General features: G+C 44.8%; 1 protein-coding gene across 3 annotated transcripts in view; it reads left to right on the top strand.

The window, feature by feature from the left end:
- The window catches only part of LOC144681521 (ETS domain-containing protein Elk-1-like), an 89,402-nt gene that overhangs the window by 23,808 nt on the left and 49,715 nt on the right, over positions 1–15,879 (top strand). For 2 of the 3 annotated variants that reach the window (XM_078543166.1, XM_078543164.1), the window contains exon 1: positions 1,087–1,294. The exons of the other annotated variant lie outside the window; for it this stretch is intronic. The gene's annotated coding sequence lies outside the window, so the exon portion shown is untranslated. Of the gene's footprint in view, positions 1–1,086; positions 1,295–15,879 lie in introns of those variants that run through there. 3 annotated transcript variants of the gene reach the window in all.

The following is a 15,879-nucleotide window of genomic DNA, read 5'->3' as shown; positions in this document are numbered from 1 at the left end:
TAATTTCAAAGGCCCATATGAATTCAAAGCAATTTCACTGCTTACGCAAAAGCGAAATGCTGCCAATGCTGGAAATCTGAAACAGAAAATGTTCACACAATGAATGTTTAGGGTCTGGAATGTGCTGCCCGAGAGTGTGCTGGGGGCAGATTCAATCGGAGCACTCGGAAGGGAATTTGATTTACCTGAGAAGGAAGAAAGTGCAGGATCACAGGAAGAAGGCGGGGGGAAAATGGCACAGGGTGAATTGCTCATTCGGAGAGTCAGTGGCAACACGATGGGCCAAATGGCCTCTTTCTGCGCTGTAACAATTCTGATGCTGTGAAAGCCTCAGCGGGTCGGGCAGCACCTGCGGAGAGAGGAAGCAGAGTTAATGTTTCAGGTCAATGGCGTTCAGTGTGTTTAATTTATCTCTTTCTACAGATGCTGCCTGACCTGCTGAGTATTTCCAACATTTTCTGTTTCCGTTTCACTATCATACACAAGGCGCTTGCTTGTCAAAAACCTTTACACTAAGGCAGGGACCCCTTGACACGCTACACCGAGCTGGTACAAACCACAAAATCAGCCAAAATCACACGCACAACTAAAACCATCCAATAAATGGACGGTGTATCCATTAACTTGAGTTGTGAGGGCCCTGCTAAAATGTCACAAACTGTTGAGCAAGCCCCGGATCAGGAACACTCTCCCATACCCTGTTGCGCTCTCAATTCCGGGCGTATTAAACTGTGTAACATGATATTTATGGTATTAATCTGCCCTTCCATGCAAGTAGGCACGAGGGGGGAAAAACTCACTTTTGCACTGAATGCCCCCCGAATATAACTCGCCCCAGAAGTTCCGGAGAGTGGAGTGAAAGTTTGAAATGATACTCTTGGGCAATGGAGTGAAACTGATGTTCGGTCCAGTTGGAGATATAGCGCCCTGCGCGTTGTTTTATTCCTCTTCTCGACTCTCGAAGTCATTGAAGACAAACTTTCTTTTTTATTTGGCTGAAGGGGGAAAGGGGCGTGTCGGTGGCAGAGTCTGAAACCTCACACACCAGGAATAATAGCAGAGGGGGGCGGAGTTGCTTTTTGAGTGTGTGTGTGTGTTGCTGGCTGACGAGTTGATACCGACAAGACGGTCCCAGCGTCGCTGGGATTTCAGCCCATGTGTTAAATTCGCCAATTTTTTTTTTACTACTCATCGGCTTAAAAAGGAGGAGGAGAGGGGAAGCCGGCGAACTTCTGGCTGTCATGTGCACTTAAGGGGTGGGAGGGAACGTCTCCATTCGCCACCGGCCATCGAGGTAACACACAGTAGCAATTTTAAACTGTAACATGATTGACATAACCTACAGTGTTCTTTCGAGACATTGGGCAAGATTTTTTTTTGGGGTGAAACATGGTAAATATGCCAGGATGATGTTCATATTTTTTATTTCAGATTTGCTATCATTCGTAGTATTTAGCGTTTGTTTTTACATTTGTGCCTTTTTAAAAAAAAATAAAGACATATTATCTTTCAGGGTGGGGGTGTGGGGTTGCTATGTTTGGTTGACGGTGAAACTTTTTAAAAAGTATATATATATATGTAAAACTTTTGGGGGATAATGTTCACCTCTCTGTACTGGCAGAGAGAAAGAAAAATGACCCTCGAAGCCAGAGCTGAAAGGCTTCCGTCTGTAACTCTCGCCCTTGGCATATATCCCGGGATTTGTCCGTGTGTGTTTGAACGTGTGTGTGTGTTTATGTAACAGCGACATCAAAAGCTTTCGTACTTTTATTTCAAGGGTCAACAGTGTCCCCCACCCACCCACCCACCCCCAACCCAAGGGCGAGCAGAGTAACCGAGAGAGGGTATAAGATAACTCCTGGGGTGAATGAGACAAGTTTTTAAACAGAGGGGTGTCACCATGCGCTCTGCTGAAACTTTCCTCAGCACCTTTTAGGTTCAGTGAGATTTCTGCCTGCAATTCGGTCCTGGTCCCCACCCCCCGGGATTCTTGCAGTCTGATCTCCCAGGTGTAGAGGGGGGTGGTGGGGGGTGAAACTGAATAAAGATATACCGCTGAAGCCGTGAAGGGAAGCAGCCGAGGCGATGAAAGGCTTGCATTTCCCTAGCGCCTTTCACGACCGCATTTCAGGGCGTTCCCAAAGCGCTTTGACGTCAGAAGTACTCCATTGGCTGGGTGGTCGCTGTTTGTAATGTAGCCGGTTGGGGCACGGCAAGCTCACACTCAAGCAGCAACGCCACAATGGCCAGATAATCTGTTCTGCTGATGTTGATTGAGGGATAAATATTGGCCAGGTCACGGGGGAGGACTCTACTCCCCACCCCCCCCAACCCTCCTGCTCTTCTTCGAAATCATGTCATGGGATCTTTTACGTCCACCTGAAAGAGCAGACAGGATCTCAGTTTAACAACTCATCCAAAAGGCAGCACCTCCCACAAAGTAGCACTCCCCCCCCAAGTAACTGCACTGGAGGGTCAGCCTGGATTTTTGTGCTTAAGGGGAGGCGATGGCGTGTACTGGTATTGTTGCTGGACTGGTAATCCAGAGACCCAGGGTAATGACCTGGGTTTGAATCCTGCTGCAGATGGTGGAACTTGCATTCAGTAAAAGCTGGAATTAAAAGTCTAATGATGATCGTGAAATGATTGTTGTTTAAACACCCATCTGGTCCAGAGATGACCTTTACCCGGTCTGGCCTACATGTGACTCCAGACCCGCAGTGATGTGGTTGACTCTTCTTAAATGCCCTCTGAACTAGGGATGGGTAATAAATGCTGGCCTGGCCAGTGATGCCCATTTCATGAATGAATTTCTCTGGGATGAGACTTGAATCCACAGCCTTCCAAATGAAAGTTATGGAAAACGCAAGGGGCAAATAGCATAAATCCATTTAAGGGGGAGCTAGGAAAGTATACCAGGAGGAAAGGAATAAAGTGATATGTTGAGAGGGTTGGATGAAGTAGAGTGGGAGGGAGCTCATTATGCAGTGTAAACATCAGTATGGATCAGTTGGGCCAAAGGGCCTGTTTCTGCACCGTAGATATGTAAAGCCAGGATATTGCTCAAAGTAAACCATAATAGTGGAAACAGGAAGGGAGCGCAACAGTCGTTAAGGCCAGAATTTTCCAGCCCCTCACACCGGCAGGATCATTTGGTCCCATCGATGATAACGGGGATTTCAATGGCTCGCCAGCCCCACTGCACCGGGGTGGGGTGGGGTGGGGGGGGGGGGGGGTTGGTGGGTGGGGGGGGTGGTGGGTGGGGGGGGGGGGGTGGTGGTGGGTGGGGGGGGGGTGGGTGGGGGGGGGGTGGGTGGGGGGGGGGGTGGTGGTGGGTGGGGGGGGGGTGGGTGGGGGGGGGGTGGGTGGTGGGTGAGGGGGGTGGGGTGGGGGGTGGGGTGAGGGGGGTGAGGGGGGTGGGGTGGGGTGGGGGGTGGGGTGGGGGGTGGGGTGGGGTGGGGGGTGGGGTGGGGTGGGGTGGGGGGAGGGGGCCCTGGAAAATTCCAGCCCAAGTGAAAGACCAGTTTCGGACTATGGAAAAGAGGCTCTAGTTGCAGAATGACAGTCGCATGAAATGGACTTCTGGTAGATAAGTAGTCGAGGCCAAATCACTGCAAATCATTTAAGAAACAATTGGCCCTATTTTGGTGGATCAGCAAGTGTGTCAGTGAGTTGCTTCCAGTGGCATCGAACAAGAATCATCACAAGTGCTCTTTCTAAGGGTACCAGTGATTGAATAAACAAATGTATGGTTCAATTGAACTAAAAGATGCCAAAATAAGCTACAAATTCTCAACAAGAGCAAAAGGAGCCATGCCAATTGAATGTTTATTTTCCCTTTATGATGCCCTATTCCCTGTGGTGCCTATCGGCCGCCAGAGCCCTTAAGTGTTCCGGCGGACACCTCATATTCCCTCTCCAGGACCATGCAACAGATGACAGGGTGATGGAGCACTGTATGGGTGAATCGATAAGGTTTGAATTGATTTCCCTCATTGATGATCACAGTGTAATCTTCGCTGACACCTTACTCCCAGATATCCATCATTATGTTAGATATAAAACCTCTGAACACCCCAGTTAGATTCCAGCTTGTTACTCACTTCCTGCCAAGTATTACTTAACATATTATACACTGTCTAAACCTCTTGATTAAATTCCAGCCTGTAACTCACTCGTGAGTATCCATTATTCCACATAAAAACCACCTCACTCACTCACTTCCGGGTATCTGTTGTTTAATATGTTATCTCCTGTCTGAACCCTTCAATTAGATTCCAGCCTGTATCTCATTGAAAGGTGTCTATTATTTAATACATAGTGCACTGTCTGAACTCCTTGAATAGAATCCAGTTTGTAACTCATTCCTAGGTACTTATTCTTTAACATATTATGTATTGTCTGATTCACTTGACTAGATTCCGGCCTGCAATTCATTCCAGGTATCCAGTATGATTCTAGAGATAAATCATCTGAACTCCTCGATTAGATTCCAGCTCGTAGCTCTCTCCCAGGTACCTATTATTTAATATATTATCAACTGCCTAAATCCCTCGGTTGGATTCTAGCTTGTAATTCATTCCCAGCTATGGGTTATTTTTGACATAAATGTCAAGCCCCTCGATTTAGATTCCAGCTATATCTCACTGCCAGGTATTGGCTATTTTATATTGCAGAGGGTTTTTTCTGTGGTTGTTGAGTATCACCTCTGCTAACCCTTGTCTCAAACTGCCATTGGGTGTTCAGTCCCTCTTTCTTTCTCTTTTGCAGAGTGCTGTATGATGTTTTACTACATTAATGGTACTAAATAGGGACAAGTCATTGCCTGATATATTTTGGTTTTAAAGTTTAAATGCTTTTTTTGGTTACAATATGTTTATTCACTGACTTATGGCCAATTTGCATGACATTAGCATGCATGTCCTTAATGTTTATCCTGGTCACTTAGATGTGTGACAAAGTACTGGTGGTTCTAGGCAGCAGAGGCTCACAATTGCTCGATGGTTTTCATTTAACACTATCTATCTGCGAATGTGGGAAATATTAGGGGCATACCGGCTAGCTCAGTCGGTAGAGCATGAGACACTTAATTTCAGGGTCGTGAGTTCGAGTCCCACGCTGGGCGCAATAATATATGCGGGAAATATTAGGACGAGGCCCCCAGGCAGGCTTCCTTGTAGCCAGACTCAAAAATCTTAACAGTTCCTGTATGCTGAGAATCCATTAACCACTTTTCATTGCACTGTATTGTTGTGAAAGAAATAATTTGCATTTATGTAGTGCCTTGTGTAACCACAGGACTGCAAGAAAGCTGCTGGTGTTGGGAGGGAAGGGAAAACACAGTTTGCGGAAAAAAAAAGTTAGAAATTGACTAAAAATATGAAAAAAGTGGAAACTTCCAGTGGGTCTGCCAGAACTTGTGAAGATCAGACAGTGATGCTTTGTCAGAAACGGAAGAAAAGGATTTGAGCTGTTTTATGGCAGGTTATGAGTGCGACGACTCAGGCACAAGTCACCGCTTGAGGTTATGGCCAGCAAAAAAAAGATGGCGGGGTACTTCTGATTTATGAAGTGGATTGGGCTGTGCTTTGGGAGGTCCTGCCTTTTGGATGAGGCATTAAACCAAGCCTCGTCTGCTCTCTCGGGTGGACTCAAAAGTTCCCACTGCCACCTTGTTGAAGAAGAGTAGGGAAGTTCTCCCCTGTGTCCTAGCCAATTTTTATCCTTCAAGCAACATCACTAAAAACAGATTAACTAGTCATTATCGCATTGCTGTTGGTGGGTCCTTGTGATGCGCAAATTGGCTGTAGCATTTTCTACGCTACAACAGTGACTACACTTCAAAAGTTTACTGGCTCTAAAGCTCTTTAGTACATGCTGAGTTTGTGATAGGTGCTATATAAATGCAAGTTTTTCTTTCCTGCATATTGTAGGATTGCATCTGACAAAAGGTATGTGGGTATCTTTCTGTTGCCTATAGAGTTATAAATGACTCTAGATTAGAGGCATTGACAATGTAGATCCAAGAAATGTGGATCTACAAAAATGCTACGAGGTTAAAAGGAGTTTTTTTCATGAAACTGAATGTGGGATGTCAGCCCCTGTATTGCCAGTGATTCAATGACTTAGTCTTAGTAGCACCCAACTGTAAGTAGAGAGGGAAAAGTGTTGCTTAGAGGTTGCTCCCTCCTAAGGTAGCTATATGATATTCAGCGGTTTGTGCTGGCCAGAAACCGCGAGAGAACTTTCTTTTAATGATGTGTTAATGCTGCATCAAAATGAATCTCGGGCTGTCAAACCCATTAGAAAAGATGGATCAAAACTTAAGGCAAGTAATTGTGCAAAGTGTGCTGGTGGCTCAGTTGCATTAATGGTGATGCCAGCAGCAAACCTCAAAGCCAATCATGGTTCTGATATTATACACGCTCTGCGCTTTGCACAGTTTGTCAGTCAAATCCCATGCCTCCGATGAGACTACAATTGCACGGCCAGAATTTTTAAGTACAAATCATTTTAAACTACTTCAAAGAGCAGCGAACTACAAATTGTATGTCACATGCAATTGAGTACCAGTTTGACTCAGTTGGTATCTGTTTTGAGATGACTCAAGAGACTGTAGATTTAAATGCTGCTGCAGAATTTGAGCACAGAATCCAAGCTGATGCTCCAGTGCACTACTGGAGGATGCTGTATTTGCTGTATCGTTGGAATAGCTCAATGAGACATTAAGTCAAGAACTAATTGGTGCTTTCAGTTTATGTTGGCTATCTTCACACATTTTACTTTTTCTTCCTTTGGGGGGCGGGGGGGAGGGGGGCGGGGTGGGGGGGGGGTTGGTAAGAGGAAAGATTCAGAAGGGTTAGCAGGCTGATTTTAACCAGTTTGAACCATGTCAGGAACACTCCTTCCATGGCCAGAAAGCCCTGGAGTGGGACTTGAACCCAGAAATGTTGACTCAGAGGCAGTCGGCACTTCCGACTGAGCCAAAAGATCTCCTTATGGCAATTTTGGTGAGGATGAGGACCCTATTCCTATTCTAAGGGGAAACAGGGAATTCTCTTTGGCCAACGTTATTCCCTCAGGAGAACCAGAAACAGATTGGCGGGTGACCCATACTGTTTGTGGGATCTTGCTGTGTGCAGGATGACTGTTTGCCTGCGTGACAGTCGCCGCAATTCATTTATAGGTGGAAGGTTACAATGTACAGGTTGGGGAGAGGAGTGTTCAGGGTGTTAAAACAGCTCCCCAAATATATATATCTATATTTTGTTTTTAATTGGACTACTCCGCCCACTTCGATTAATGGGAAAGAGAATTGGGTGGGGTGTATACTGGGTGGCCAATTCACTATGGTCCGTTTGTCCTCCCCTCCTCTCCCATAAAGTTAAATTTCACCCCTAATGAGTTAGTTTGCTTCTCTCAGTGTGCAGTGTTGAATTTGTTAATAACCAAAAAGGTTATCATGACAGCTTCTGGAATCGTTCATTTCTGAGTATATGCAAAACTATTAAGGAAACCACACAGGACTGTTGACTCTTAACTGAAATTAACTAGTTGCACTGGCAGAGTTTTTTGTATCATGGTCACTCCACTGAAGCAGAGTCAGTGATAATGCCTTAAAGGTACAGCTGCTCTGTAACCAGCCTTCAAGTCACATTTCTGTGTCTACCTAAAGTGGTCTAAAAAGTTATACTACAAATTTCCCGTATTTGACACTTGATAGAATCAGAAGAATCAGGCAGCTTTGAGGGAGGCCATTTAGCCCATTATGCCTGTGCTGGCTCTTTGAAAGAGTTACCCAATTATTCCCACCCTCCTCCTCTTTCCCCATAGCTTCCATCACATGTGTATTCCAGGAAGTGTTATTGGATAGCAATTAGGGCTGAGAAATAATTCCCCCCCTCCCTCGCCCAGGTATGGTGCATCCAACTGCAGCATTCCTACTGCAACTCTTGCTGGGGTCAGCTAGCCCAACAAGGTGCAGGATTAAACATGACGTGTCTGGTCTGTACTGCTAAATACCATGCCGTGCAGTGCCTCTGCCCATTGAATATTTGCGAATGGTGGTGGGTGAGGCGGGGGTTGGTGGTGGCGGCGAAGCTGGGCAGTGTGAGGTCATGCACTTTGGTAAGAAGAATAGAGGCATAGACTATTTTCTAAATGGGGAGAGAATTCAGAAATCTGGAGTGCAAAGGGACTTGGGAGTCCTAGTCCAGGATTCTCTTAACTTGCAGGTTGAGTTGGTAGTTAGGAAGGCAAATGCAATGTTGGCATTTATTTCGAGAGGACTAGAATATAAAAGCAGGGATGTGCTGCTGAGGCTTTATAAGGCTCTGGTCAGACCATATTTAGAATATTGTGAGCAATTTTGGGCCCTGTATCTCAGGAAGGATGTGCTGGCCCTGGAGAGGGTCCAGAGGAGGTTCACGAGAATGATCCCAGGAGTGAAAGGCTTAACATATGAGGAACGTTTGAGGACTTTGGGTCTATACTCGATGGAGTTTAGAAGGATGAGGGGGGATCTGATTGAAACTTGCAGAATACTGAAAGGCCTGGATAGAGTGGACATGGGGAAGATGTTTCCATTAGTAGGAGAGACTAGGACCCGAGGGCACAGCCTCAGAGTAAAGGGAAGACCTTTTAGAACAGAGATGAGCAGAAACTTCTTTAGCCAGAGAGTGGTGAATCTATGGAATTCATTGCCACAGAAGGCTGTGGAGGCCAGGTCATTGAGTGTATTTAAGACGGAGATAGATAGGTTCTTGATTGGTAAGGTGATCAAAGGTTACGGGGAGAAGGTGGGAGAATGGGGTTGAGAAACTTATCAGCCATGATTGAATGGTGGAGCAGACTTGATGGGCTGAATGGCCTAATTTCTGCTCCTATGTCTTATGGTCTAATGGATTGTAATGTATTTCTTTAATGTTACCTGTAATGCATCAAGGCAAGCCATAGTCTGTGGTACACAGCAGGAAAGATGAAATGCCTGTCATAGTGATGACTGTGGATGACTAATTCAGCCATTGAATTCCAGGATATCTTATCATTTCCTATTTCCACCCTCTTTTGGGAATTCTAGAAACATTTGTGGCATTGATGTTAATTAAGAGCATACATAGTAACTAGTTACGGACAGGACATTTATTTATACATAACCCTTAACCAGTTTTACAGAAATAAAATTTGATAAATAGTCTGTGCAGCTTATGTGTATGTTTTTTTTTGGTGAATTTTCAGCTCAAGATATCGAGGTGAGGAAGTAAAATATTTCATATTTTCTTGGAAATAAGACATAGGACTTAGGAGCAAGAGTAGGCCATTCTGCCTTTCGAGCCTGCTCTGCCATTCAGCAAGACCATGGCTGATCTTGTTATGGCCTCAACTCCACTTTTCCGTATTCCGCCCCCCCCCCCCCCCCCCCCCCCCCCCCCCCCAACCCCATAACCCTTGACTATCTTGTCTATCAAAAATGTGTCTAATTCTGCCTTGAATAGCCTCCATTGCTCACTGGGCAAGAAAATTCCACATACTAATGACTCTCTGAAAGAAAAAAAAATCTCCTCATCTTAGTCTAAAATGGGAGAACTCTTATTCTTAAACTGTATCCCCTAGTTCTAGCCTCCTTCACAAGTGGAAACATCCTCCTGGTATCTACCCTATCAAGTTCTGATCGGAGTCAGATAAGAACTCCCAGGGTTGAGACAATTAGATACAGTGAAAGGCAAAGGGACTCAGGCCTTGCCATGGCTTAAGCAGCAGGTATACCTAACATTCTATTGCTGGTTTGATCAAGAAATACTGGAGCACATAAAATTGATTTGTGGTAGCAGTGGATTTAAACATGTGATAAAGGGGATGAAGGCACCAAGCTTCTTTCCCTGGGGATCTGGAGGCATATGGTGAAATTTCCAGTGTTTTGGACAGATGAAAGGGCCACCAGTTTCTCTGTGTATTGACACAAGACTGTTAACCTTCCCACACTTTACATATGGGTCAAAGTGAAAGAAGAAATGTGTGTTGCTATATGCAGCAAAGCAGCTTGGCTAGTGTTGGCCAGTGCCTCAATTTCCAAACCAACCCTGGCCGAAGTTAGCATTTGTTAACGTGTAAGATTATTTTCCTCCTATCAACATCACACCGGACTCCTTCCTTTCCTCTGCCCATTTTGTCGAAGGAAGAACTAGATATTTAGAAAGCATCTTATGTCCTAGAGGCCTCAAATTTGTCCAACAATCACCATTGCCACAGTGCAGCGTAATACAAAAACACATGCTGGAAATCTGAAATAAAAACAGGAAATACTCAGCAGGTCAGGCAGCACCCGTGGAGGGAGAAACAGAGCCAACTTTTCAGGTCAATGATCTCGCAAGGTCACGGACCTGAAACATTAACTCGGCCACTTTTGCCATGTAGATAAACACATTAATTTGTGCGTGCCCTCATAAACAGCAAGTGACTATTTAATCTGCTTTTTGGTGGTGTTGGTTGACAGAGGAATGTTGGACAGGACACTGTGAGAACCCCGCTACTCGTTTTCTAATAACGCCCATTCTGACAAGCGCTCAGGGCCACTTGATTTAACATCTCATCCAAAGGATAGCACCACCGACAATATAGCCCTGTCTCTGCCACCGATGACATTGATATTTATTTCACTTTTTTTTTTGCAACAACATGGATAGCAATGTACCAGTGCAGAGGTTGTTAAATGCTCAATCTATTTTTAGCAAACTTTCAGAGTTTGCTAAAATACTAAATGCTAAAATCTTAGTGTCAGATCCTCCCCAAAAAAAACAGAAGTCATTGCAGAAAGTGTTTTCTACTGGTGCAGATGAGGGATGTCCACGTGTTTTGTCTTTGTGGACTATATAGTTAAGTTTCACAGGGCCTCAAAGGCCAGAAATAAAATTTAAATCCATTTCTCATTAATCTTTATATATTTAACAAGAACAACTTTCATTCATGTAGCGCCTTCGATATAGTAAAATGTCCTGAGGTACCCGCAGGAGCATTACCAAAATTTGACAGCAAAAGCTTGGTCATAGAGGTAGGTGTTAAAGGAGAAGAGGGAAGTGGGGAGGTTTAGGGAGAGAATTCCAGAGCTTAGTGCCCGGGCAGCTGAAGTCATGAGCACTGATGATGGAGCGATGAAAATCAGGGATGTTCAAGAGGCCAGACACAAACAGATGTTGGTGACAGATGTTGATGATCTGATCCACCAATAAGGCAACTGTTAAAACAACCCTTTCTAAATCTCCAGACTCATATAAGTCAATCAGGACAAGACAGTGAGTAAGAAATGTAATCGCAGTAGGAGTGACTTGACTGGGCTTTGATGCCTGAATTGCCTGACTCCATCATTGCCCATGACCCTGGGCTACAGCTTGGACATCTCTGGTATACAGCAAATGTGCTGATAAGTTAACAATTAAAGGACAAAACAGAAATGACGAGCTGTACAAACCCCTGAGATTGTCTGACAGTTTTAGTCTAAGAAGCCATTTGGCCCATTGCACTTGTCTCAACTTCCTCAAACAGCTGGCAAATTCTTCAGCTCTCTGCCTAAAGGCAGGCCCATTATTTGCTGAAACACTACTAAGTGCTATGTTTTATTTTACTGTGGGTAGGGTGAGGAGATAGGCTTGAAGCCTATTTCAACCAGAGTGGGGATTGAACTCTGTGCTGTTGGCATTATCTGATCCACACTCTAGTCATCTAAGCTAGCTGCACCCCCTCCCCTAGCAACTTAGGCCCAAATGTCCTTTTCCTAAGCCTTTGAATTTTTGTTTTCCTGACACCTTAATGCTTCCACTTTAAAATCTATTATTAATTCTACCTCCACCACTGTTCTTGGTAGGGCTTTTACATGTCCTGAAAAACCACTGTGTTTCTTTCAAAGCCAAATTTGAGCACTTCTTTCAGATATCCCCTGTTCAAGTGAAAAGCACCCTAGTTTCTCTCGTCTTTCCTCATCAATATAGCATCCCAATTCTGCTTTGATCAGCAAAACTCTCTCCAGGCCGTTCTTAAAGTAGGTTTCTCAAGGCTCCTTCGATACTGCTTTCTAAAGCTGTGATCTCCACCTCCTAGAAGGACAAGGGCAGCAGATGCATGGGAACACCACCACTTGCAAGTTCCCCTCCAAGTCACACACCATCCTGACTTGGAACTATATCGCCGTTCCTTCGCTGTCACTGGGTCAAAATCCTGGTACTCCCCGCCCTCCGCTAACTGCACGGTGATGTACCTACCCCACATGTTCAAGAAGGTGGCTTACCACCACCTTCTCAAGGGCAATTAGAGATGGGCAACAAGTGCTGGTCTAGCCAGCAATGCCCACATCCCGGGAACGAATAAAAAAAGGACATACCTTCCAATTGCGACTTAACTGATGTTTTGTTTAGATTTAGCCTATACTGTTAGCTGCATGGTAATTTTGACTCTATAAGATTGGGTACAATGGGTGATAGGAAATGGCCACCTGTTTTACTTCCATTGAAGCTACCGACTTGTTATCGCACAAAGTCAAAACTACCACTTTGTTCTTATTTATGAAACCTATGATCCCCCAGGCATTTAATTACTTGAAGGACCTGGGGATGATAGTTTGAAAAGTTATGCATTAATAGAACTCATTCCCCTTTTCACTTGTAGACTCCATTCAGATCCAGTTCAGGATTTCTCAATTTTAGTCATTGGTTTCCATCTATGCTGGTCATGACACAAACTTTCCAGGAACATTATTTATTTTTATTATTATTCAGCTGATTTTAATGCTTTGTTTTTATAAAAAGATGCACTTCAACATGAGTTATGTTAGTGTTTTGACTGGAACATTTTCCATTGTCAGTACCAAGCATTCACAGGTTAGGTATAGCACAACTAGATGCAGAGTAGCGCATAAAGGTGCCCACTACTGTGCAAATGTGGTATTTTTTCTTTTTTTCTCCTTTTGGAGAGTCTGATTGACATTGTCAATAATGTCACATTAGGGACAGTTGTGTGCATTAGCAAATTGAATTAAGACTGCCACTTCACATGTGACACTTAAATCCAGCAGACAAGCTGGGGAGACCTTCATTCTGTCCTGAGTTGGGTCCTGAAGTGCAAGAACAAAGTCTCACTCATTGGTCCACCTGGTCTGTTCTTAACATTCATTTTTTTTTACACAGGCTATGATTAAAACAAAACTTGTTTGTCTAGAAGCCATAAGATGATGTAACAAAGCCACATGGTTGCAGTTTGTGTCATTACATGGCCGAGCGCATGACACCCAGAGTGACGTGTCACATTAACATGTAAAATGATCATTTCTATTAGGTTGGGAAGATCTGTATTCTCCTCTTAATAATGTGATAGGCTGCCAGTGATGCAGACTCGCTCCATTCACATTGTAAGGTGCAGACACACTGCCGGTGGCAAAGCAACGATAATCTTGTGCATTAACAGTCAGATTCCATGGAGAGTCCGCTTTTGCTGAACTGCCCAGCTGAACGGAGAGTCCCACCTGTTGGCGGGGAAAAATTGGCAGTCGGTGCTGTTGCTGTTTAGGCTTTGTTTTGAAATGCCCCTCACTAGCCCAGCCCTTGTGATATGGGTCTCAGTGCTTCCAGAGACACAGTTATGATATACGCAGGATGTTGGATGCGGTGTCTTGCAGAGGACTCAGTTCTTCCGGGGTGTTTCCTTTTGGGTGCCTGACGTTTCTTACCCTGGAATCCCATTGACAGGTTCCTTGCTATTCCCAGTAATGAGAGTTCCTGTGTTTTTTGACCTACTTGACAAAACACCCAGTGTTTTGCCCTCAAACGTTCAAAGCCTTGAAGGAAGAGCCCAAGAGTCTTCAGGAACTGCAAGATGAAACACTCTCCCTGGCACCAGAAATCCAAAACTGGAATGCGTGCTGGGTATTTCAGCCTTTCTGTGTAGCAAGTTGCTTTTCCTTCAGAAATGTCAGATGAATGCTGGGCTTGTGGTGGAGGGGGATGGGTGGGTGGGGTGGGTGGTTGGCGGGGGTGGGGAGGAGCAGCGTGTGGTGGGGTGGGGGGAGGGGGGTGGAATCCGACCTCTCAAAGTGTTGGGGAGAAAAATCTAAATTCAATCCTTTCCCTTTTCACTCCCTCTTGCTTTGTTCTTGCATAAAGGCTGCACTGTGTACAGGAATAAAATCAATTGTTTTTGGAACACAATTGTCTTTTTATCTCTGTGTAAACTACAAAGGCCGTTTTGTCAGCCAGGCCCATTCTATTGATTCCTGCTGTTGTACGGTTATTCAAGGCGAGCTTCACTAGATCTGCTTTGCTAGTGTTTGGAAGAGATTGTGTTCCAAGCCCTAAGCCTGGTGGGACTTTGCTTACAGGACCATCTTTGACATATTTGGCCGGGGAATTAGCCAATCCAAGGCTAATGTATTTTAATTTCCCAATAGTGCAAACATGAAGGAGTTAGGACTTTGCACAATGGACGTGGGAGGGGTTAGGACTGCAACCAGGATTATGTCGCTCTGACTTTCTGTTGACACAAAGCTGAAAATCGGTCAGTTGGTTTTACATCAGCTGCAGTCTGATACTGCAAATGTTTCTTTGAATAGATGTATTCCACATGGAAACTTTTTTTAACACCCTGGGGGAGAAATTGTTTTCACTGGCAGACCCTCTAAGATTGAAGATCAATCTCCAGGACACTGCTGTGCGCAGCCCTGGAGAGAAATCATCAGGACATTAAAAAAGATTGTTTTCTATTTTGTTTCAACATTTCTCTTTAACAGATATAAAAATATTGAAAACTGCGGGGGGCGGTGGGTGGGGAGAAAAGGCAGATTGGCTGACAGTCAAGCATCATCCAATTTGGTAATGAGTCTTTTTTGCTTTCCAATTGGCGTCGGAAGGGAGTGCATCACAGGGATTGATAGTTGGCCAACTTAATTGCCGGAGTATGGGGGCAAGTCATGTGATGAACTCTCCAGGAATACATTTAATCACTCGGATAGAAGCAAAATACCGTGGATGCTGGAAATCTGCAACAAAAACAGAAGATGCTGGAAAAACTCAGCAGGTCTGACAGCCTCTGTGGAGAGGGAAGCAGAGTTGACGTTTCGAGTCCGTATGACACTTCTCAAAAAGGACTCGGAATGTTAACTCTGTTCCTTTCTCCGCAGATGCTGCCAAGCCTGCTGAGTTTTTCCAGCATTTCCTGTTTTAATCACAGCTGGCAACCATACTGGCGGGTGGATTGTTAGCAAAGGACAGAGATTTAAGATAATTGCAAAAAATGCCAGGCAGGTAATTTTCAAACTTGGACGTATGCTTATAAAGGAAACGGGGCTAAAGGAAAGAGCAGGGGATTGGGACTCATTGGGAGCTTGAGTCGACAGAGGCACGATGGGCTGAATGGCCTCTTTACGCTCTGTATGATTCTCTGTTAACGTGGCAATTTTTAAATTTGTGTTTGGGATTTCAGTATCGCAGACAAGGCCAGCATTTATTGCCTATCCCCAATTACCCTTGAGAAGGTGGTCAGTGAGCCGGCTTCTTGAACCCCTGCAGTCCGTATGGTGTAGCCATTGGGCAAAGCCCCTTGTTCTAAAATTTTATTTCTTTTGTCCGCCTGACCAGGAGCCACTGCAGCTGAAAGGGTGGGAACCTTGGCCTGTCCCCGGGTTGCTAGACGGCAACATATCCTTGTCATTGCTGTCTCCTGCAGTTAGGTTCCCTCTGCATTCCCCCCCCCACCACCTTACCCCCAGCATATAATATAATATAGAAAAGCACAGTTCAACAGGATACAGGTTGGGCCTACTGAGCAGTTTGGGATTTCAATCTGTGTCTGCCCTAGTCTGTATCAATGAGCATTAGTGCAGATAAACAGAGCCTCGTAACT

The sequence above is a fragment of the Cetorhinus maximus genome, chromosome 6 (genome assembly GCF_964194155.1).
Source record: "Cetorhinus maximus chromosome 6, sCetMax3.hap1.1, whole genome shotgun sequence".
Lineage (NCBI taxonomy): Eukaryota > Metazoa > Chordata > Chondrichthyes > Lamniformes > Cetorhinidae > Cetorhinus > Cetorhinus maximus.
This window is presented reverse-complemented; position numbering and strand designations above follow the sequence as displayed.